The sequence below is a fragment of the Tachyglossus aculeatus genome, chromosome 23, assembly GCF_015852505.1.
Source record: "Tachyglossus aculeatus isolate mTacAcu1 chromosome 23, mTacAcu1.pri, whole genome shotgun sequence".
NCBI lineage: Eukaryota > Metazoa > Chordata > Mammalia > Monotremata > Tachyglossidae > Tachyglossus > Tachyglossus aculeatus.
Genome location: NC_052088.1, coordinates 25,374,099 through 25,397,220, shown reverse-complemented (window position 1 = coordinate 25,397,220; position 23,122 = coordinate 25,374,099). Strand labels below are relative to the sequence as shown.

Genomic DNA, 23,122 nt, shown 5'->3' with positions numbered 1-23,122 from the left:
GACTGTGAGCCCACTGTTGGGTAGGGACTGTCTCTATATGTTGCCAACCTGTACTTCCCAAGTGTTTAGTACAGTGCTCTGCACACAGTAAGTGCTCAATAAATACGATTGATTGATTGATTGATAAAGTGACTTGCCCCAGGTCACACAGCTGGTAAGTGGCGGAGCCAGGATTAGAACCTCTGACCTCTGACTGAGTACTGGGATTTTTTTGTTCCCAAAGAGCTGTGAGGTCGTAAGAAGGGAAGGATGAATTGAGGTGAGAAGTGAGAAAGTGTGAATTGGGAAAAGGAGAAAGTAGGGAAGTGGACTCTGGTCTAATAATAGCCCTGGTAGACTTCATCCACTCTCCTGAGCATCCTCACTTCCTTATCTCCTCTCTTCCACTAAACTGGAAGGAAAGCCTTCCACGAGTCAGAAATGTGGCTGACTGGAAGCAACACAGGTGGGTGCCGGGGGAGGGAAGAGAGAACTGAACGGGAGCAGCAACTCACTGCCATCACGTTCAAATCTCTGAGGAAACCAGCACAGGTGAAGACTTTTTTTTTTAATGGTATTTATTAAGCGCTTACTGTGTGCCAGGCACTGGACTAAGCGCTGGGGCAGATACAATCTAATCAAGTTGGACACAGTCACAGTCTTAATCCCCATTTGACAGATGAAGTAACTGAGGCACAGAGAAGTTAAATAACTAGCCAAAGGTCACAGGGTAGACAAGTGGCAGAGCCGGGATTAGAACTGAGGCCCTTCTGACTTTCGGGCCCACGCTCTTTCCACTGGAAAGGGCATGAAAGAGCATGAGCCTGGGAATCAGATGACCTGGGTTTCTAACCCTAGCTTTGCCAGTTAACTTCTATGTGACTTTTGGCTAACACTTAACTTCTCTGTGCCTTTGTTTCCCCGTGTGCAAATTGGGGATTAAATATCTTTCTCCCTCCCATGTCCCGGTTCCCCATCATGGCCCGATTATATTGAGCCTATTCCAGAACTTAGTACAGTGTTTGACACATGGTAGACACTTAACAAACACAACAATTATTGTGGAGGAAGGGGTGGGAGGCAGAAATAGGATCTAGATCTGACCCTCTCTCTCTCTGCTCCTGTCAATCAATCAATCAATCAATCGTATTTATTGAGCACTTACTGTGTGCAGAGCACTGTACTAAGCGCTTGGGAAGTACAAGTTGGCAACATATAGAGGCAGTCCCTACCCAACAGTGGGCTCACAGTCTAGAAGGGGGAGACAGAGAACAAAACCAAACATATTAACAAAATAAAATAAATGTCCTTTCTTTCTCTCACACTCTATATCTGAACTTCTGTCTGTGCTCTATGTCTGTTCCTCTCTCTCTTCTCTCTACCTTTCCCTTTCTCTGTCTCTGACTTTATTGGGCCTTATTCCTGGAGTCCTTGGCCTGTTATTTCCCCAAAATAAGGTTTGTTATATCTTTATCTCTCTTCCCTTTGTTACTCATTCCACTGGCCTGTAAACTTGTCAAGGACAAGCTTTCATTTCTATTGCACTCTTGCATGAGATTAGCACAGAACTGCACACTGTTAAGCAACATGTATTGATAACGATTCATAAGGGTCACCAGGGTCCCTCTCCCAAGGTAGCGCCACCACTGCACTGTTGTGGGGGAAAGAACATTTTTAATTTATTTCATGGCCCTCCGAAGCATAGAATTCAAGACCTTGACAATTATTTGCCCTGTGATAAGATTAGCCCAACAAAAGGCCATTTACTGTTTAAAGAACTCATCCAAAAGTTTTTGGAAAGAAACAACTGCCAAACGGAACAAACGTCAACAAATCTAAGTCTCTGTATTTTTCTCTCTCTATATATATATGTATATATCACACATAAGATCATTTTATATTTTGGTTTTATCTTTTGTTTCCACTCTTCTTTGTTTCATTCATTCATTCAATAGTATTTATTGAGCGCTTACTGTGTGCAGAGCACTGTACTAAGCACTTGGGAAGGACAAGTTGGCAACATATAGAGACGGTCCCTACCCAACAACAGGCTCACAGTCTAGAAGGGGGAGACAGACAACAAAACAAAACATGTGGTCAGGTGTCAAGTCATCAGAATAAATAGAAGTAAAGCTAGATAAATAGAATAGTAAATATGTACAAGTAAAATAAAAAGAGAAATAAATTTGTACAAACATATATACAGGTGCTGTGTAGGGAAGGAGGTAGGGTGGGGTGATGGGGAGGGGGAGAGGAAAAAGGGGGCTCAGTCTCGGAAGGCCTCCTGGAGGAGGTGAGCTCTCAGTAGGGCTTTGAAGGGAGGAAGAGAGCTAGCTTGGTGGATGTGCAGAGGGAGGGCAGGCCAGGCCAGGGAGAGGACGTGGGCTGGGGGTCGACGGCGGGACAAGCGAGAACGAGGCACGGTGAGGAGGTTAGTGGCAGAGGAGCGGAGGGTGCGGGCTGGGTTGGAGAAGGAGAGAAGGGAGGTGAGGTAGGAGGGGGCGAGGTGATGGACAGCCTTGAAGCCCAGGGTGAGGAGTTTTTGCTTGATGCGCAGGTTGGTAGTCACTGGAGATTTTTGAGGAGGGGAATAACATGTCCAGAGCATTTCTGCACAAAGATGATCGGGGCAGCAGCATGAAGTATAGACTGAAGTGGGGAGAGACAGGAGGCTGGGAGATCAGAGAGGAGGCTGATGCAGTAATCCAGTCGGGATAGAATAAGCGGTTGAACCAGCAAGGTAGTGGTTTGGAAAGGGCAGATCTTGGTGATGTTTTGGAGGTGAGAACGGCAGGTTTTGGTGACGGATTGGATGTGAGGGGTGAATGAGAGAGGAGAGTCGAGGATGACACCAAAGTTGCGGGCTTGTGTTTCCTATTAGTCTCTCAATAAATGAATCACTATTATTTATTGGGCACTTTTGGATATACAGCATTACACTCAGCACACAGGGAAATAGCATGTCCTAATGATGATGATGATGATGGCATTTGTTAAGCACTTGCTATGTGTGAAGTACTGTTCTAAGCGCTGGGGAGGATACAAGATGATCATGTTACCCCACCTGGGGCTCACAGTCTTAATCCCCATTTTACAGACGAGGTAACTGAGGCACAGAGAAGTGAAGTGACTTGCCCAAAGTCACACAGCTGACAAGTGGTGGAGCCGGGATTTGAACCCATGACCTCTGACTCCCAAGCCCGGGCTCTTTCCACTGCGCCACCCTGTTTCTCTTCTAATGGAAAAAGCAGGGGCCCGGGAGACACAGGACCTGCATTCTAATCCTGGCTCTGCCACTTCTTCCACAGTGTGACCTTGGGCAAATTACTTAATGTCTCTGTGTCTCAGTTATTCCATCTGTAAAATGGAGATTACATCTTTCTCTTTCCAGTATAGACCTTGATCACCATGCGGGACAGGACTGCATCCAACGTTGCATCTTTTAGGAGAAGCAGCATGGCTCAGTGGAAAGAGCACGGGCTTTGGAGTCAGAGGTCATGGGTTCAAATCCTGGCTCTGCCACTTAGCTGTGTGACTTTGGGCAAGTCACTACACTTCTCTGGGCCTCAGTTACCTCATCTGGAAAATGGGGATTAAGACTGTGAGCCCCACGTGGGACAACTTGACTACCTTGTATCCTCCCCAGCACTTAGAACAAGTGCTTTGCGCATAGTAAGCACTTAATAAATGCCATTATTATTATTATTATTATTATTGTATTAATCTCAGCACTGAGTACCGTGCCTGGCACATATTACCAGTAATATATATACACCACTTATCAACAGCACTTGTGAGAGTACAGTAGCTTTTAAAAGACACCATCACAGTCTTCCAGGACTTCACAGTCTGGAGGGGAAAACAAAAGGGATAAGGTAAAGGGAACATAAACATGAGTCAGAGTTTAGGTAATAGGGTATGTGAAACAGGAACAAAATGCTATGGGAGGTTGTAAGTAAGAGCTGAAGTGGTACAGAAATGTGGAACTAGTAGTGAGGGAGATAAAAGATGAAGAGATTAGGATTTTAATCAGGGGAGGCCTCCTGAAGGAGATGCACTTTCAGAAGAGCTTTGAAAATGGAGAGAGTTATGGTATGTTGAATTTAAAGTGGGAAGCAGTTCCAGGAAGGGAGGAGGATATGAGCAAGAGTTCAGGGAGTGGGGATATGCTTATGATGTACAATTAGTAGTCCTTAACCTGAGAGGAACAAGTTGGGTGAGCTGGGGTGTAGTGGGAGAAGAGAGTGGATAAGTAAGAAGGAGAGAGTTCATTGAGTTTATACTCCTGGTAAGAAATGCACAGTAAGCGCTCAATAAATACGATTGACTGACTGAAATGCAAACTGCTGCAAACCTTTACACTATCTGTGGTCCAAATTCCTACTTGGGGCTCCAAAAACGATGGCGATAAACATCTAGTGGGTAAAAAGCATCTGTCCTTTTAGGATATTTTTCTTATAATTCCGTAACTCCAACATGCCCATCCCTGGCCCACAGCAACTCTATATTTTGAGTGGGCTAATGGCCTCACTGACAAACATGTTCCAGAGAGACCAAATCTGGTAAAACAGTGGTGAGGCTTCAAGTGGTCAGACTAAATTCTTCAGTGAGGCAGAGTAATCCCGGGTCTTCCCAGCAGCAATGGCATCGTCCTGATTTTCCCCTAACAAGCAAATCTGCCTTTTCTAGGGACCCACCAGCTCCTGCTCCAATCGAGGAACACCTGCAGAAACCCCATTTGCAAGTCAGCCATATGTTTTTGACAGAAAGCTTACACTTCGTTCCCTGAAGAGCAATGTGCTAAGTCTTTTTTTGTAGGTTGGTGTTTACAATGAAGTATTTCATATGATTTTAGGTTTTTGATATGTCACATTAAATCTTGAGAAAGGGGTGGATAAAAATGAGCAAATATAAACCAAAAGTGGACAGACTCAGAACTGCTTCTGTTTCTCGTTTATACGCATGGATGGGTGGGAGGGGACTGGCAACGGTGGTTGGAACCCAAGTGGTTCTTAAACATTTTTTTTTTAAGTATTTAAATGGTTGGAGTGTCTGACCTATTTATTTCAACATTTTGGATTGGATCTTTTTAGGTAAATATTTCCTGAGAGCAGGTTTGTGTGGTTTCAGTACTTCTGCTAATTTGTAAAGACTAGACATAAAAGATATATTCATAACATATAAATACAGCATTTCCATTTTCAGGATATGTTAAAGAGAATAGAACAATAGAAAACTGATCTCTCAATATGAGTGTCAAAGAAACAATCCTGCATTTTTTTTTGAATGCTACATTAGAATTTTATTTAGAAGACTGCAATTGATAATAAATATACAAATATATACAATATACAAAATCTGATTTTAGTTATTACAAATTGCTTTTTGAACGAATATATGCTTATATATGGATGCATACATATATTATATGTACATTATAAACACATACATAGGTGGCTATATATTATTATTAACAGTAATAATAATAATAATGCTATTTGTTAAGTGCTTACTATGTGCCAAGCACTGTTCTAAGCACCGGGGTAGATCCAAGGTAATCAGGCTGTTCCACGTGGAGCTCACAGTCTTAATCTCCATTTTACAGATGAGGTAACTGAGGCACAGAGAAGTTAAGTGGCTTGCCCAAGGTCACACAGCAGATAAATCGTGGAGGTGGGATTATATATATAATTATATTTATATAATATATAAACCAAATATATAAATTATAGTACTGTCATATGATGATGATAATAATAATAATAATAATAATAATAATGGCATTTGTTAAGCGCTTACTATGTGCAAATCACTGTTCTAAGTGCTGGGGAGGTTACAAGGTGATCAAATTGTCCCACGGGAGGCTCACAGTCTTAATCCCCATTTTACAGATGAGGTAAATGAGGCTCAGAGAAGTTAAGTGACTTGCCCAAGGTCACACAGCAGACATGTGGCGGAGCTGGTATTCGAACCCATGACCTCTGACTCCAAAGCCCATGCTCTTTCCACTGAGCCACGCTGCTTCTCAAATCATATATATATAATCCATGTATTTATGTATCTAAGTATATCTAGCTTAGATGTATGCATTTATGCAGAAACGTTCCTTTGAGAATGCAAATTTTCTTAGAAGTTTCCTTCTTTCACTCTAGATTTGCATTAAGAAGCAGACTGTGAGCCCGTTGTTGGGTAGGGACCGTCTCTATATGTCGCCAACTTGTACTTCCCAAGCACTTAGTACAGTGCTCTGCACACAGTAAGTGCTCAATAAATACGATTGAATGAATGAATGAATATTCAGACATCTGAGAAAGAACGGGGAAGTTGGTTGGCTAATCAAAATCTCCTCAGTATTGCCCCTGAGGCACAACAGATGAACCTGAGAGAGAGAGATCTTCACAGATGAGCAGCAAATGAGACTGTCGGAGAGCGAGAGAGACAATGGAAGGAAGCAGTGTGGCTTAATGGAAAGAGCACGGGCTTGAGAGTCAGAGGTCGTGGGTTCCAATCCCAGCTCCACCACTTGTCATTTGTGTGACTTTGGGCGAGTCACTTAACTTCTCTGTGCCTCAGTTCCCTCATCTGAAAAATGGGAATTAAGACAGTAAGCCCCACGTGGGACAACCTGATAACGTTGTATCTATCCCAGTGATTAGAACAGGGCTTGGCACATAGAAAGCGCTTAACAAATACCATTATTATTATTATTATTAAGGAAGAGTGACTGAAGAGAAGCCTTCCAAAGACAATCAATCCTAATTCCTGAGTGCTAACTATATGAAGAGCACTGTACTAAGCACTTGGGAGAGTACACTACACACAGAGGTGGTAGCCACATTCCTGTCACCAACGAGCTGAAAGTCTAGAGGGCCAAACTCCGTCTCTGGGTCTCCATTCCCATTCTGCCCCTCCGCTCCTCAATCCACCTCAAGCCCTCTTCCTATGGCATATTTTGTTCCTGCAGCCATTAGCTCAGTCAAGTCATTGGGTCAGTCAATCAGTCCGTCTCTCTCTATCTGCCCTTCTTGCTGGTAACTAAACAATCTTTAATAAAAATCTGCCAAAAGGGAGCCCATTACATTTTCTTTCCCCAGAGCGGAAAACTGGCAAAGTTCAGGTGGGTTTCTCAAGAGGGGAATAGCTACTGCATGCAGATCAGAAGCAAGCATGCTGGCCTCCCCAGCTCCTATGTTTCTCAAGATAGAATATCGTTGCCTCTGGCGTGCGACACTCTACGGTAGTTCCCTCCGCGGAATAAGACTCTCTGTTTGAAAAAGAAAATATTTCCTCTGGGAACTTTGACTTGTTTTGTGAAGTCATTTGTACCTCATTAGGTAGTTTTGCATTCTGCTGGGGTTGGGAGCTGCTCAAACCACATCACCAAATACCCCAATTCCCCCTTTCTCTTCCCCCCACCTCCTTTCCACTTCAGCTAATAATTGAAGGAGTTATTCTGCACTTGTTCTTTATGGTCACGTTATTTCTTATTTATTCCCTAGAGTAACTTAGTCATGAATATCAATCATGGAATAGGGTCGAGGGTGACCTTGGAAAGTTACTTATGTTTAAGGCTTCAGGGATTGGTAGGGGGGAGGAGAGGAAGGAGCTGGGAAGACGGCATATCTTCGGCCTCTTGTTCACCAAGGACCAATCAATGTCCCCAATGGAACACTTCCAGGTCAGAGATCCGGCCCAGGTCAAACCCCACTTGTGCCTTCCTGCAGCCTATGGATCCACATCTTTTTAAAGACAGCTGCCTCCTTAATTCTGTGCTTATTTGCCAGTCTGAGCTCAAAAAAACAAAACGCTCTTGGTGCTAGTCTGGCTGAGAGGATGGCTTTGTCATAGTAATGGAGAAATTCAGAGTGATTATGGAACTAATTTGATAGACTGACAGTTGAATGTTAATTTTTATACTTGTTAAATGTGTTATTTTCATTTTTAATTGGAGGAATGATAACAGACCATTGTGAACTCACCATTGTTGTAAGTGGTGTGGATTGTGAATTAATCATATAAATGATGGTAATCTTGTTACAATCCACAGTTCCCATTTTGGTTATGTAAAATCTCTACCAAAATGGTTCATTTCTGTATGTCCCTGAAGAAAAGATATTAATGTAGTAGTCTGCCTGGAATGTGGAAATAGCTAATTATTTGTAACACAGGCTACATACAGATTTTGAAGTACAGTCTAGCCAGAATTTTTCTCCCGTAATTTTTTTTTTTTGTCATTCTTGAGACAACTCGGTATATGTGCAGATATGCCTACATTTAAAGCCAGTACTTGGAAATACAACTTATTTTAATAAAAAACTTCTTCATATGTCATTTTTAATATGAGGAATGTAAATAGCCCTCCCCCCCCCCGCCCTTTCCTCACTAAAGCATCTTTTCTATATATTAAGTTCAGGCAAGAACTATGTTCTGCATCCCAAATAGTGACAGATTATATTTTACAGCTTTTAATTTTATTATACATTTTTAAAATACTAGGTCTTATCTGAAGCAGCCTCAGAGGTATAAAGTTGATTTATTATATGTGCGTTTGCTTTCATCCCCTTTTAACAGCATCAAAATGACAATTTACTACTGTTTAGCATGCTCATTTTCTTGATATTTAAAGGTTGCCTCATCCTTGCTAATTGTTAAGATTAAATACCAAGCTCTTTTCATTCTTAGCAGCAGAGATTTTATTCACTTGTGTGCGTGTGCATATACATACACATATACACGCGCGTGCATGCACGCTAAGGCTATGTGATACCCCCAATTTTACCTGGGGATAGTTGAATAGCCCAGAATGCAAGCAAGGGGGGAGAAGCATTCCAATAGGGAAAGAAAAATAAAACCCAGCCATTGTTTTGGAGGCTCTACTGCAAATATTTTACGTACCGGTGTTGACCTTGCTGTTTTGAAAAGGAATCCACAGCCCATGTTTTGGTCATTACACATTCTGTCAAGCTCTTTAGCTTAATACCAGAAGGAATTATTTTCAGATGTTCATGTGAGAATAAAATGCAGGAGTGGTACAGTGTGGGAGGAGTAACTACATTTCACCTGAAAGTTTCTTCTCACTTAAAACAGAAATTGGATTTATATTCAAGCATTTCAGCCATGCAGTTGGCTGTTTTGGGTATGTTGACATGGAACGTGACCCCTCTTAGCTCATTATTTTAAATTTAGTTTCCACATTTTTTTCTAATATCAGGACTACCATACATATAATTGTGCAATAAAGAGTGAAAGTAATACATGGACTGCCCCGAAACTTGTTTCACAAGTTGTTGCATTAAATACCATATGTTGGGGTCAAGATTGTAGTATTGCTTAGTCAACTGTTACGAAATGTTACATGGTCTTAAATGATCATCTTAATTATTGGACAACTAAAAATGAAGCTTTTAAAACACTGGGCCTTGTTCTGGAAAAGTCTACTGCAATAGGCAATCAAAGGAGATACAGTATTTTAAAACAGATATATGGCAATTCCCGTAAGAAAAAAACTCATTTTTTAAACAATTTGTTGAATTATTTGAGCTGAACTCTTTCACCATCTAAAGCCATTCCCAAGAACTTACAGCTTTGTTATAAATACCTGAATCCTGAGGAAAGGAACAAGACACAGGCCAACCTAGGACTGTGGTGAAGTGAAAGTAATAATAATAATGATGGCATTTGTTAAGCACTTACTATGTGTGAAGCACTGCTCTAAGCGCTGGGGGGGGGTGATACAAGGTGATCAGGTTGTCCCACGTGGGGCTCACAGTTTTAATCCCCATTTTACAGATGAGGCCCAGAGAAGTTAAGTGACTTGCCCAAAGTCACACAGCTGATAAGTGGCGGAGCCGGGATTAGAATCCATGACTTGTGGCTCCCAAGCCTGGGCTCTTTCCACTGAGCCACGCTGCTTCGATAACGTATAGGTTTCAGTGGTGGACTTGCAGGAGGAATAGTGCCTGCCTCCCTAAATGAATATTGTGATTCCAAAATCCCCAGTTCAGGAATTTTCGGACCTCCTTAGAATCTGCTTGTCTTATGAGGAATCAGCATTAACATGGAAATTTATGTTGTAAAATGAAGTTGGAAAGCAATCCAATTTTTGAAGAACCCAAGATCTATGTGCTACCTAGACCTCCCCAAAGGAATCAGTCAACCAATAAATGATATTGAGTGCTTACTGTGTGCTTGGGAAAGTATAATTTAACAGAGTTGGTAGACACAGTCCCTGCCCACAAAGACCTTACACTCTAAGGGAACCTGATAACTAGAGATTTACAGTGGATCTGCCTTAAGGATTCAACAAGAAACTAATTATGAAGCTATGCACAGACCACCTTAACTTCATTCAATTCATTCAATCATATTTACTGAGCGCTTTTTTGTACAACTGAGTGACCTCTCCAGAAGCTTAAAATGTATTCTACAACGGTTACTTGTATATTTACTCCGAAAATCATACATTTTTCCATGATTGCAATTTCAGCCACACTATTGATTAAAAATTCAAACCTACACTTAAGGAACTGTGTTCTTTTTAACTAACCCGTTGTAAACTTGAAGTCATTTTTGCTCGCTTCATTTTTTAAGACGATCAAAATAATAATGGAATGATATATTACTAAATCATTGGTAACCAAAGGTGTAATCATAATTCCAATGCTATGTTTATGCTCTTGTTAATTCAACTTCACTGTGATTTGGGGATTCATATTTTGCTCCTTGGGGGATATATCTGATGAGAGCATTCATGCACAGGTGTAAAAACTATAGAAAATCAGATTTATACCAGATCTGGAAAGAGAAGAAAACGTGGCAAACCATGAGGGAAAGAAAAGTCAGGAAATGGCAGTAACAGATATAAGACTATCTGCCCTAAACATTCATTCAATAATATTTATTGAGTATCTACTACATGCAGAGACCTGTCATAGTAACTTGGGAGAGTACAATAGATTGTGCCCACCTCAAGGGACAGGGCCCATATCTAATTCCCACCTCTATATTTTTTCCCAGTCCTTATAAAGTTCTTAATAAATACAACTATTATCACTACTACAATGTAAGCAAAAAAACCCTCCACTATCCCTGACGTCAAAGAATTTATAGTCAAATGGGGAGTCTATCTGCCAGGACAAATAACATAAAATAGATGATGGAAATGGAGAACAAGGAATGAGAAAACAGCCATGAAAAGAAAACAGCAGGAAACACAAAAGAAGCTGAGGGAAGATACAGAACGATAGCCCAACAGTTACGCCGCTCCTAAAATCAGTAACTGATATAGGTCCATTTCCTATAGCAAATACTATTATTATTATTAGCATTTCTATAGAATCTCTCCTCTTTGATTATGTAGTCTTTCACTCTTAACTGCTGGAGACGAGTGCATCAGTGATCCATAAAACCCTACAGGAGAAATCCTGGCTGTGGAGTTCTCTGTGAACCATCTCTTCAACCTTCACATCCCACTAATGGTCAAGAGTGTTCCTAGTGTTGCAAAGGAGAATAAGGATGTACATAAACTTTCCTTCTGCCTGGATTTTGGGAAACTAAAATGGGTTGATGGAAACAGTTTGTTGGCTATTTGGCTCTTAGACCTCAGAGTCATTCTCGTAAACCTAATCTACTAAATTCACAGTATCTCACAGAGATTTGTTCGTACAGTTATCACTGAACAGGTTATTTGCTTCATAAGGCATCTCTGTTGTTGTTATCAACCATCTTCCAGCTCCTTAAGAGGGTATCCACTGGGATCACTGCATGTGCAGGCCTGAATATCCATGAAATTGAATAGGTTCACCTAGGACCACCTGAACTCTTAAAATCTCCCCATGAGATCTGCACCATTTCTAAGGATTTTCATCTCCCTTTTTAATAAGGGCAAAGCTGCTTGCTCGGATTTCTGCCACATCCTGAAACATAAGTTAAGTGACTTACCCATGATCACACGGCAGACAAGTGGCGGAGCCGGGATTAGAACCCATGACCTCATATTCCCAAACCCGTGCTCTTCCCACTGGGTCATCTTTACATTATACCTCAGGCCTGGAACACGAGTCCAACTTGTACTTCCCAAGCGCTTAGTACAGTGCTCTGCACACAGTAAGTGCTCAATAAATACGACTGATGATGATGATGATGAGAAACAACTCGTGCATTTTGCACTCTAGGGAGGGGACAGATATTTTTCCCCACTGCAGGGTGGTGAAAAATAGAAGCCATCCCTGAGCTCCACTTGGATCAAATCCCTTTTTCTCTATTTCCATATGTTTGTCTTGCCTCCCTCAGCAACAATTTGGTCAAGGAACACAAACTAAGGTCCCTGTGGGCAGGGAATATGTTAATCCTTTATTCTGTACTTCACGAGTGAATAGTACAGTGCACTGCACCAAGTGGGTGCTAAAGAAATACCATTACTACAGTACTATTGCAATTACTGAAGTAAAAAACTTTAGTTTTCTCACCCATTCTACAAAGATTTACATGAAAAGACAAACCAAAAAAGGAAAGAGACAAAATATGAAGCACTTCTTCTAGATTCACTATCTGATTTTATGACCTTGGGCAAGTAATTACTCTGTGCCTCAGGTTTCTTATCTGTTAAATAGGGATTATATACACATTCTTTCTCCCCAGGAGCCCCATGAGGGAAAGGGACTAAGGTCCAGTATAATTATCCATTATCTGCCCCAGTGTCTAGCACATAATAAACATTTAACAGATACCATAATCATTACAATTATTTAGTCCCCTGCTTTAATAATAATTGCGCTATTTGTTAAATCCTTATCTCCCAAGCACTGTACTAAGCACTGAGATGGATATTCAGATCAGACACAGTCCATGGACCTCCCTGGGCTCACAGTCTAAGGGGGAGGGAGATCAGGTGTTTAATCTCCAGTGCACTGGAGTGGATACAAACAAATGGGGTTCCTTCATCCATTCATTCGATCGTATTTATTGGGCGCATACTGTGTGCAAAGCACTGTGCTAAGATCTTGGCAGAGTACAAACTTACAATAAACAGGCACATTCCCTGCCCACATCAAGCTTGCAGTCTAGAGATGAGCTCACATTGGATACAGTCCTTGTGGCAGATAATGATGGCATTTACTAAGTGCTTACTATGTGCAAAGCACTGTTCTAATCCCCACTTTACTGATGAGGTAACTGAGGCCCAGAGAAGTTAAGGGACTTGCCCAAGGTCAAACAGCAGAGAAGCGGTGGAGCCGGAACTGGAACCCACGTCTTTCCAACTCTCAGGCCCGTGCTCTATTCATTAGGTCACACTGCTTCTCTCATTGCCCTTCACCTTCTGCTGTGATGTCAAAAGATGGTTTACCACACAAAACGTTGAGGATTTCAGCGACCTCGGGATATAAAGCATGGCTCAGTGGAAAGAGCCCGGGCTTTGGAGGCAGAGGTCGTGGGTTCGATTCCCACCTCTGCCCATTGTCAGCTGTGTGACTTTGGGCAACTCACTTCACTTCTCTGGGCCTCAGTTCCCTCATATGGAAAATGGGGATTAACACTGTGAGCCCCACGGGGGACAACCTGATCACCTTGTAAATTCCCCAGCGCTTAGAACAGTGCTCTGCACATAGTAAGTGCTTAATAAATGCCATTAAAATAATAATAATAATAATGGCATTTATTAAGCACTTACTATGTGCAAAGCACTGTTCTAAGCGCTAGGGAGGTTACATGGTGATCAGGTTGTCCCACGGGGGGCTCAGTCTTCATCCCCATTTTACAGATTAGGTCACTGAGGCCCAGAGAAGTGAAGTGACTTGCCCAAAGTCACACAGCTGACACTTGGCGGAGTTGGGATTTGAACCCATGACCTCTGACTCCAAAGCCCGGGCTCTTTCCACTGAGCCACGCTGCTTCTCTGTATGAGCAGGCATGTCCTATGTTACAGTGCTGCTCAACACGATGAAATTTTAACTGCAACTCAGGGCCATGGAGAGAACTTCGTGCCATGGGGCAGCTCAGGTTATGTCTTACCTATTTCTGGCCAAGATTAATTTCCCTCCTGATTTTACGGCTTCCTCTCTTTCATAATGTATACAGAAAGAACTCTTCCTAAGAGTATCTGATCTAGGATTTGGGCTGGAGTTTTCTTGGAAGCTAGGATTCATTTCCATCAGTCCTGATGTTGAAAGGCCTTCACAGGGCAATGTCCAAATATGAGAAATCGTGATAATTAAACTTTTTTTTTTTACACAGAATAACTAATTGTAAAAATTGGCAGTCAGCCTGCCATTTGAAAGTGAAGAAAACATCTTGTTTTAACATCTGAGCAGGGATTTTTTTTGTAATCTGTAAACAATTGGACCATATGTAGTGTGATGGGAAACATGAAGGCTGTGATAGAACATCATTTAAGGAACCTGGCGTTTAATCACTGTTCTTTGATTAACTGAAATAGAAATCAGCTTTAGAAGGTCCATTTTTTCATCTTTTTTAAAAGATAAAATTTTCTTCAAACACCAAAAAAAGCCAATAACTTCAGAATGATTCCTGAGACAGAATTAATTCAACTACAATAATAATAAAAAACATACCTCTTTAAATAACCCCAAAGCAGGTAACAGATGCAGCTTCAAGCTTGTTCAGCCTTTGGTTTTACCCTGTGACACTCTTGAAACAACACAAAGAGTCTTTGCAGACTATGATGTCACATTCAGAATACTAAATACATTTTCCACAATACAGTCATTTCAGTTGATGGGTCTGAAGTAAAATAGCACTGACAGACCTCCCCTTTCTTGTTTTCCTTTAAGAACCAGAAGTTCTGCATCTCCTCCAATAAAAATACACTTTTAAAAGTGACACAGGATTTCAGATTATGAAGAATTTAGATTTCTACTATTCTTGACATGTCTTTTCTGTATAAGTGTGGCCTCAAATCTTTTGGGCTGATAGAGCTTGAAACTGTGCAGGTACCAATTTTGATCATTTATTATTTAGCTTACTAGATCATTTTTCCCAGCCTGAAATCCAAGAGGAAATGCAGTATGAACGGATATTTTGCTTACATGCACTACTTTACACCTCAACTGGTTCCCAGCATAGGTGCTTTTTTGGAAATTTGCACTCAGAGGTCTCAGGCAGCAAGCAGAAACTGACAAAGGACTGATCCACTTCTCTGTTGTAAAAGTTGTACTTACCTTGTTTTCGTGAAGCCAACCTCTGTTTCCATGGAAACAGGAACAAAAAGGCAGTTGGCAGCCAGCATCTGGGACTTAGAAGAACTCTCACATGTCAATTTCAACTGCTGGCTGCCTGCTCAGACCTAAAAATGTGGAGTTTTAAAACCACCTTCACACTTGTCGAAGAGGGAAGAGCGAAGCGAGTTTGAGGGAAGATATTAAAAAAAATGAATAAATATTTTAAATAGTTCTGAATTCAAAATCCTTGCATGGGATGTGCTTTCATTTAAAAGTGACTTACAACCTTTTCATAAGTATCCTATCGAACTTTTCCAGAAGTATTTGTAAACCTAGATGAAGCCCCAGTGCAGGTTCTTGGAGAGAGGTATGACTTGCTATTCAACACCCATCACCGTTTTTCACTGGATATACGTACTTCTTCCTCTCTGTGTCCCTTCATCACTCCCTATTTCCATCTACTATATGCTCTTTCTGCTTGCAAAGGCATCGTATTCCTGAACGTTGGTTGTAGTGTTTCTGGGACGTTTTCCACATAGGATACCTGTTCAGCGTTGTTGTAGAGAAGAATTTGAGTTCATTTTTAAATTTACCAAACAAAATAGGTAAGCAGCGAGGCTCAATGGAAAGAGCACGGGCTTGGGAGTCAGAGGTCATGGGTTCAAATCTCAGCTCTGCCAATTGTCAGCTGTGTGACCTTGGGCAAGTCACTTCACTTCTCTGTGCCTCAGTTACCTCATCTGTAAAATGGGGATTAAGACTGTGAGCCCCACGTGGGACAACCTGATCACCTTGTATCCTCCCCAGAGCTTGGAACAGTGCTTTGCACATAGTAAGCGCTTAACAAATGCCATTATTATTATTATTATTATTATTATTAAATACACTTCAATCTGAAAAGGCATAAAATCAGAAGGGGTGTGATTGAAGTTAAAAGCCCATGAAGGGTGTATACATGGAAAACATGTAGTTGCTCTTTACTGATTCCTACATCAGAATGTGAAGCGCCCATTGAAGTTAAAAATAACCAAAGTTCTCCCTAAGGAAATGGTTTTTCAACCAGTGGGTCATAAATATAGTGGATTCTAGCCCCCAGAAATTTGTAGAAGCTTGAAGTAGCAATAGGTTAAAGAAAGGAGGGATAGGTTTTCATCAGTAGACTATATTTAGAGTGTGCAGAACAATGTACAGAGCACCAGCCCTCAAAGAGTTTACAGTCTAGCAGGGGAAGTAAACACTCGAATAAATTACAGATGGGATGAAGTAATAGGGTCTAAAGTTATCTACCCAGGTGTGTGGGGGGATAAAAGGGAAGGTAAATGCTTAGGTGGGTGCCGAACTACTGAAATGGCAGTAAGGTGGGGAAATGAGGAACATGTGAAGATGGTAGGAAGGGGGACCACTGAATTAAACTGAGGAAAAGATTTCATTACTCTAAACCTCAATGCCACATCACAACCCTAGGCCACCATGACAACGACTCTATTCCAACTTCCCCACGGACAGTCTAGCTCCTGCTCCAAGTCAATTCATTCATTCAATTGTATTTATTGAGTGTTTACTTTGTGCAAAGCACTGTATTAAGAGATTGGGCGACAGATACATTCCTTGCCACAACGAGCCCACAGTCTAGAGGGGGAGACAGACATGAATATAAATAAATAGGTAAAACAGTGAATGCATAAATAAGTAAATCACAGATCTATACAGATGTATACATATGTGCTGTGGGAATGGGAGGGAGGATGAATGAAGGAGCAAGTAAGAGCTGCACAGAAGTCGGAGAAGAGGAGAGGAGGGCATAGTCAGGGAAGGCTTCCTGGAGGAGATGGACCTTTAACACAGTTCTGAAGTGGGGGAAAGCAATTATCTGTCTGATATGAGGAGGTAGGGCGTTCCAGGCCAGATGAAGGATGGGTGCGAGAGGTCAGGATCGAGATAGACACGATCAAGGTCCAATGAGAAGGTGAGCAGTAGAGGAACAAAGTGTGAGGGTTGGGTTGTAGTGGGAGAGTAGTGACGTGAGGTAGTAGAGGGCAAGGTGATGAAGTGATTTAAAGCTAATGGTGAGGAGTTTTTGTTTGATACGGAGGGGGATGGGCAACCACTGGAGTTTCTTGAGGAAGTCAGTGTAGCAACATGTTCAGTGGAAGACAGGAACTCAGGTGAGGTGAGTTCTAGTCCCAGTTCAGCCACTGGCCTGTTGTGTGAAAACTTTGTCAAATCACTTAACCCCTTTAGCCTCACTTTTCTCATTTGTAGAAAGGGAGAGAAGATACATTACAAGCCCCAGATAAGAGAGGGGAATTTCTTTGACCTGTTAACTTTATATCACCCCAGCACTTAGCACACAGTAAGCTTTAAATAAATGCCATAACTAATTGTTATGAGAGTGGAGTTCACATAGTAGTTAGTACACATGCAGAGATGCAGCGTGGCATAGTGGATAGAGCATGGGTGGAGTCAGAAGGTCATGAGTTCTAATCCCACTCTGCCACTTATCTGTTGCATGACCTTGGGCAAGTGACTTCATTTCTCTGTGCCTCAGTTACCTCAGCTGTAAAACGGGGATTGAGGCAGTGAGCCCCATGTGGGACAGGGACTGTGTCCAACCTGATTTGCTTGTATTCACCCCGGAGCTTAGTATAGTGCCTAGCACATAGTAAGTGCTTAACAAATTCTTCTACTTCTATTATGTGCCGAGATTAATTTCCCAGATGTATTTCTTTGGAAAGAAAATCCAACACATTTAACAAACTCCAAAGGGGCAATCGAAGGCAATCCAGGATTTAAGATGAATGCAAAGAGAGTCTCATAAATGGGTTATTAAGGAAAACATCCGGGATGTTAAAAAGTCCTAACTGAAAAGAACCAATCTCCAGGAAAGCAATCATCATCACTCTGTTCCTCCAAATGCTCTTAGTGCCTCCTCTGCAAGAGGCAGAATCCTGGACTTCATTTACTCAATCAGTTTTTATTAAACTCTTACATGCTAAGCACTGTACTAAGCACTTTGGAGAGTATACTATTGCAATAAACAAACACAATCCTTGCCCACAACAAGCTTACAGTCTAGAGGACTACTGGCCTGATTCAATATAGCAATTCTTATGTTATTGTATTCTTCCACCTGGGAAGGAAACCGTGGGTTCCATGATGTTATTATGACACCCCCAGATTGAAGGAGGTACAAGCAGTATAGTTGTGTAGAACACAGATTTCTTAAAGACTCTAGCTTTCATTTCCCATTGTATTTTTATTTTAAGTTTCATCTTTATCTTAAAATACTTTCTCTTCATCATTTTCCATCAAATTGCTTTAAGGTTTCCTTGAAAAAAAATATTGTACAGCCTTACGAACATGACATAAGCCCAGGCTCTCCAGAACTTATCTTCACTAATCTTTGCCTTTAGGATGGGCCACAGCAACCAGGTGTGGAGCCAGAGGATTTGTTGCTTCTGCTCAGGGGTCAGGCTCAGCTCTCTGGCCCCATTCTGGAACGGGACACTGTGGCCACTGATGATGAGGTTGATGATGATGGAGATAGAAATAGAAGGCAGAAGATCAGTGCCTCTCCCCCTTTTCTCTTCTCCCCACCACCCTTTCCCCTTTCTTGAGGTAAAGGAGGCAGGAAGTATCCATCAATCAACCAGTGGTATTCACTGAGCCCTTACTGGGTGCAGAGCACTGTACTAAGGCTTGAGAGAATACAATGGAGTTGGTAGAAAAGTCCCTGCCCACAAGGACCTTACAGTCTACATCTAAGGACAGAAAAGGAATCGTCACGTTGGGGTTATTTCTGGAATGGAAACTTAAAAATTAGTTGTGGCTATTTCTAATGTGCCTTCTGGGGCTAGCCAGTGTGCTAAGCACTGGTGCGGGGGGAACACTAGATGCAAAATAATCAGGGGGAACACAGTACCCATTCCACAGTCTAAGTAGGAAGAAGGATAGGTATTGAATTCCCACTTTACAGATGAGGGAACTGAGGCACAGAGAGGTGAGGTGACTTGTCCAAGGTCACACAGAAATCAAGAGGCAGAGCCAGGATGAGAACACAAATCCCCTGATTCCCAAGCCCATGCTCTTTCAACTAGGCCATGCGATCTATGGTAAAACATTCCTGTGATCTAACCCTTCATGAAATAGCCACAATTTTGGGGATCACACATGTAGCAATCAGGTGCAACAAGTAACAGTTTAAGAATTTAAGCCAGGGCAGTTCAGTGAAATGTGCCTAGCTTGACTGGATTCAGGTGACATCAAATCAACATATACAAAGCTGCTTGTGAGAACAATGAGGATTTTGTCCATGTTCATATGTCAAAATTTACTCTTCTGACAATTACTTTTCTATTCATGTGTATTTACATTGCTTTTTGATCATATAAGTTAATTTTATTAGCAGTGCTAACAAAAGTTTTTAATAGCTCAAAATAGATTTCTTTTGTTTCTGTCAAATTTTTGTGAGGAATTTGTTAAGCGCTTACTATGTGCCAGGCCCTGTTCTAATCGCTGAGGTAGGTAATAATAATAATAATAATAATTTTGGTATTTGTTAAGCGCTTACTGTGTGCCAAGCACTGTTCTAAGTGCTGGGGGAGATATAAGGTAATCAGGTTGTCCCACATGGGGCTCACAGTCTTCATCCCCATTTTCCAAATGAGGTAACTGAGGCACAGAGAAGTGAAGTGACTTGCCCAAAGTCACCCAGCTGATAAGTGGTGGAGCGGGGATTAGAACCCACCACCTCTGACTGCCAAGCCCACGTTCTTTCCACTGAGCCACGCTTTCAAGTTGGGCACATTCCGTGTCCCACATGGGGCTCGCAGTCTTAATTCATTTTTTACAGTTGAGGCAGCTGAAGCATGGAGAAGTAGTTTGACTTGCCCAAGGTCACACAGCAGACATGTGGTGGAGCCTGGATTAGAACGCAGATGTTTTTGCCTTGCAGCTTGTGCTCTATCCACTAGACCATTCTGCTTCTCAAAATTTTTTGAATCTTTGGAATACATGAAGGCATTTTACATCATTTTCTTTGGGAAACTATATTTTGTTTAATTCTCTTTCACTTAATGCTTTGTCTTCATGGAATCTATACATCAGCCATATTTACTGAGTGCTTACCATGTGCAAAGCACTGAATTAAGCGCTTGGGACAGTACAATATAACAAAGTTGGTAGACATGTTTCCTGCCCGCAACGAGCTCTCATTTTAGATTTCTGTTGGTCTTGCACTGCTGGCCATTTTTTATGGCTTTTGTTAAGCACTCACTATGTGCCAGACACTGCATTAAGCGCTGGGGCATACACTAGCTAATAGGATTGGACACAGTCCCTGTCCCATTCCCAGTCTTAATCCCCATTTGGTAGATGAGGGAACTGAGATACAGAGAAGATAAGTGACTAGCCCAAGGTCACACAGCAGACAAGTGGCAGAGGCAGGATTTGAATCCAAGTCCTCTGACTCCCAAGCCCATGCTTGACTTACCACTGATTTTTCAGTGATGTCACTAGGTGATCGAATAGAAATTTGGCTTCCAAATGGAAGTCTGCTTTTCCAACCAACCTCCCCTGAGAATTGTAAGAATGAACTAAATGCCCACCTGGAAAATAGTCAAACGTACTTTGTTTTAGCCCATCTGGGGTTGTCTCTTTAAGATAAAAGAAGAACAAAGTCATTTACTTTATAAACTGTCTTCCTTCATTTCTACCCAGAATTTTACCCTTTTCCTGGACATCTGACATTCTGAAAGTTCCATTTTTCCAGCACCTCCTTTTTAATCAAGATTTCCCCAAGATATATATGCTATTCTGGTTTTATCCTTAACACCCTCACCCAATATTTCAGGAATGTGCTGTTCTTGGAATATAAACAGATTATTTTCTCAATTGCTGCAGGCAGTCCCCAAAGTCTAATGTTATGAACATGAGTTTGATTTTCTAGGAGCTCTACTTCATACATTAATATTTGATTTGTTTTCCGCATGCCACATGAGAAGCCGATGGTTTATTTGCTACCGTGCCCTCGTTTCAATCTCTTGTTGGTATTCTCAGCAGTTTTCGTTCTAGGTGTCCGTATGTCCCTCTCTGACTCCCTGACTCTGAAAACTGACTGAATTTAGCCTAAGTTGCTATCTCTGTGGATCATCTTTTCCTCATTACTTATAGGAAATACCTAAGAAGAATCTGTAATTCCTTCCTAGATTGCTGCTTGTACTGTTTTGTTCATTGGACACTGGGCTTTTTCAATACTTTTGCAGATAGCACCATGTTCTGAAAAGTACTATCTTCTTAGGTTTCCTTTATTTTTATTTCCAAGTCATCAATCTACCAAATGTGACAGATTACCTACCCTGCTATAATGGTCTGGAGGCGTTTCCTGCTACTGGCAAGAAGGTTAAGAGGTTTTAGCCATCCCTGGAACTATGGACCAGTTCTTGATGATAGCAAGACTCGCTTGGAAATATGCTTGAGTTTCACGAGATTCCTCCAACTTCACGCACTATAGGTGAAAACTGTGGGTAAGTCACTTAACTTGTCTGTGCCTCAGTTTCATCACCTATAAAATGGGGATTCTATACCGCAGCCTGGCCTAGTGGAAAGAGCCCAGGCTCAGGAGTTAGTAGGACTTGGGTCATCATCATCATCATCAATCGTATTTATTGAGCGCTTACTGTGTGCAGAGCACTGTACTAAGCGCTTGGGAAGTATAAATTGGCAGCATATAGAGACAGTCCCTACCCAACAGTGGGCTCACAGTCTAAAAGAGTGTCCTAATCCAAGCTCCTCCATCTGTCTGCTGTGTGACCTTGGCAAGTGACTTCGCTTCTTGGTGCCTCAGTTACCTCATCTGTAAAATAGGGATGAAGACTCTGAGCCCCAGGTGAGACAGGGACTGTGTCCAACCCAATTTGTTGTATGCAACCCAGAACTTAGTACAGTGCCTGGAACAAATTAAGCACTTAAATACCACAATCATTATTATTATTATTTAGATTGTGACATTATTTAGATGTGGGACAGGGACTCTGTCCAATCTGATTAACTTGCAACTATCCAAGCGCATAGAGCACTGTTTGATCCATAGTAAGTGTTTATCAAATACCATAAAAAAATCTGGTCAGAAACTACTTTTTAAAATGAAAGCATTATCCAACCTTTGTATGTGTTCTGACTCAGTCAATGAACTAGAATTAATTTGTTTTACCCTTCCTCAGGATGCCCAGTGCCAAAATCTAGATTCTTGGATTGGCCACATGTTAGCAAGGCAAAAAATCACAAGTGGAATAGTGTGAGTTCACAGATCAACAGGTTTTCAAAGAGAAATCTTTGAATGTGGATCATGGGTATCTGTTGCTCAAAAGATTGTAAACTGCAAGTAGGGATTGTGTCTACAAACTTGATTTTGTTCATTCATTCAATTGTATTTATTGAGCACTTACTCTGTGCAAAGCACTGTACTAAGCACTTGGGAGAGTACAATATAACAATAAACAGCCACATTCCCTGTCCATAACAAGTTTACAGTCTAGAGGGGGAGGCAGACATTAATATAGATAAATAAACTGCAGATATACATATAAGTGTTTTGGGGCTGGAAGGGGAGGAATGACTAAAGGGAGCAAGTCAGATCAACACAGAAGGGAATATTGTACAATCCAAGCATTTGGTGCTGTGCTCCGGACACATTAAGTGTTCAAGAAATACCATTTATTGTCTGGCCTAAGTCCATACCTTAGAGGCAGTGTGACCAAGTGGAAACAGTAATAAATTGGGAATCAGGAACCACAGATCCTAATCTCACCCCTGTCACTAAAATGCTGTGTGACTTTAAACAAATCATGTAACCTCTTCACCTCAGTTTACTCATCTGAAAAATAGAGATAAGGTACCCGCTTTCCCCTCCTCTTAGACTGTGAGCCCTGAGTGGGAGAGGGATTTGATTATCTCTACCTATCCCATTT

At 41.5% G+C, this 23,122-nt stretch overlaps 1 long non-coding RNA gene across 1 annotated transcript in view; it reads right to left on the bottom strand.

Moving 5' to 3' along the window:
- LOC119944511 overlaps positions 1-14,600 on the bottom strand; it is a 101,665-nt gene extending 87,065 nt beyond the window's left edge. Inside the window, exon 1 of the long non-coding RNA XR_005455926.1 lies at positions 14,550-14,600. This is a non-coding gene — a long non-coding RNA (uncharacterized LOC119944511). The remainder of the gene's footprint in view (positions 1-14,549) is intronic.
- Positions 14,601-23,122: the final 8,522 nt, after the last annotated feature.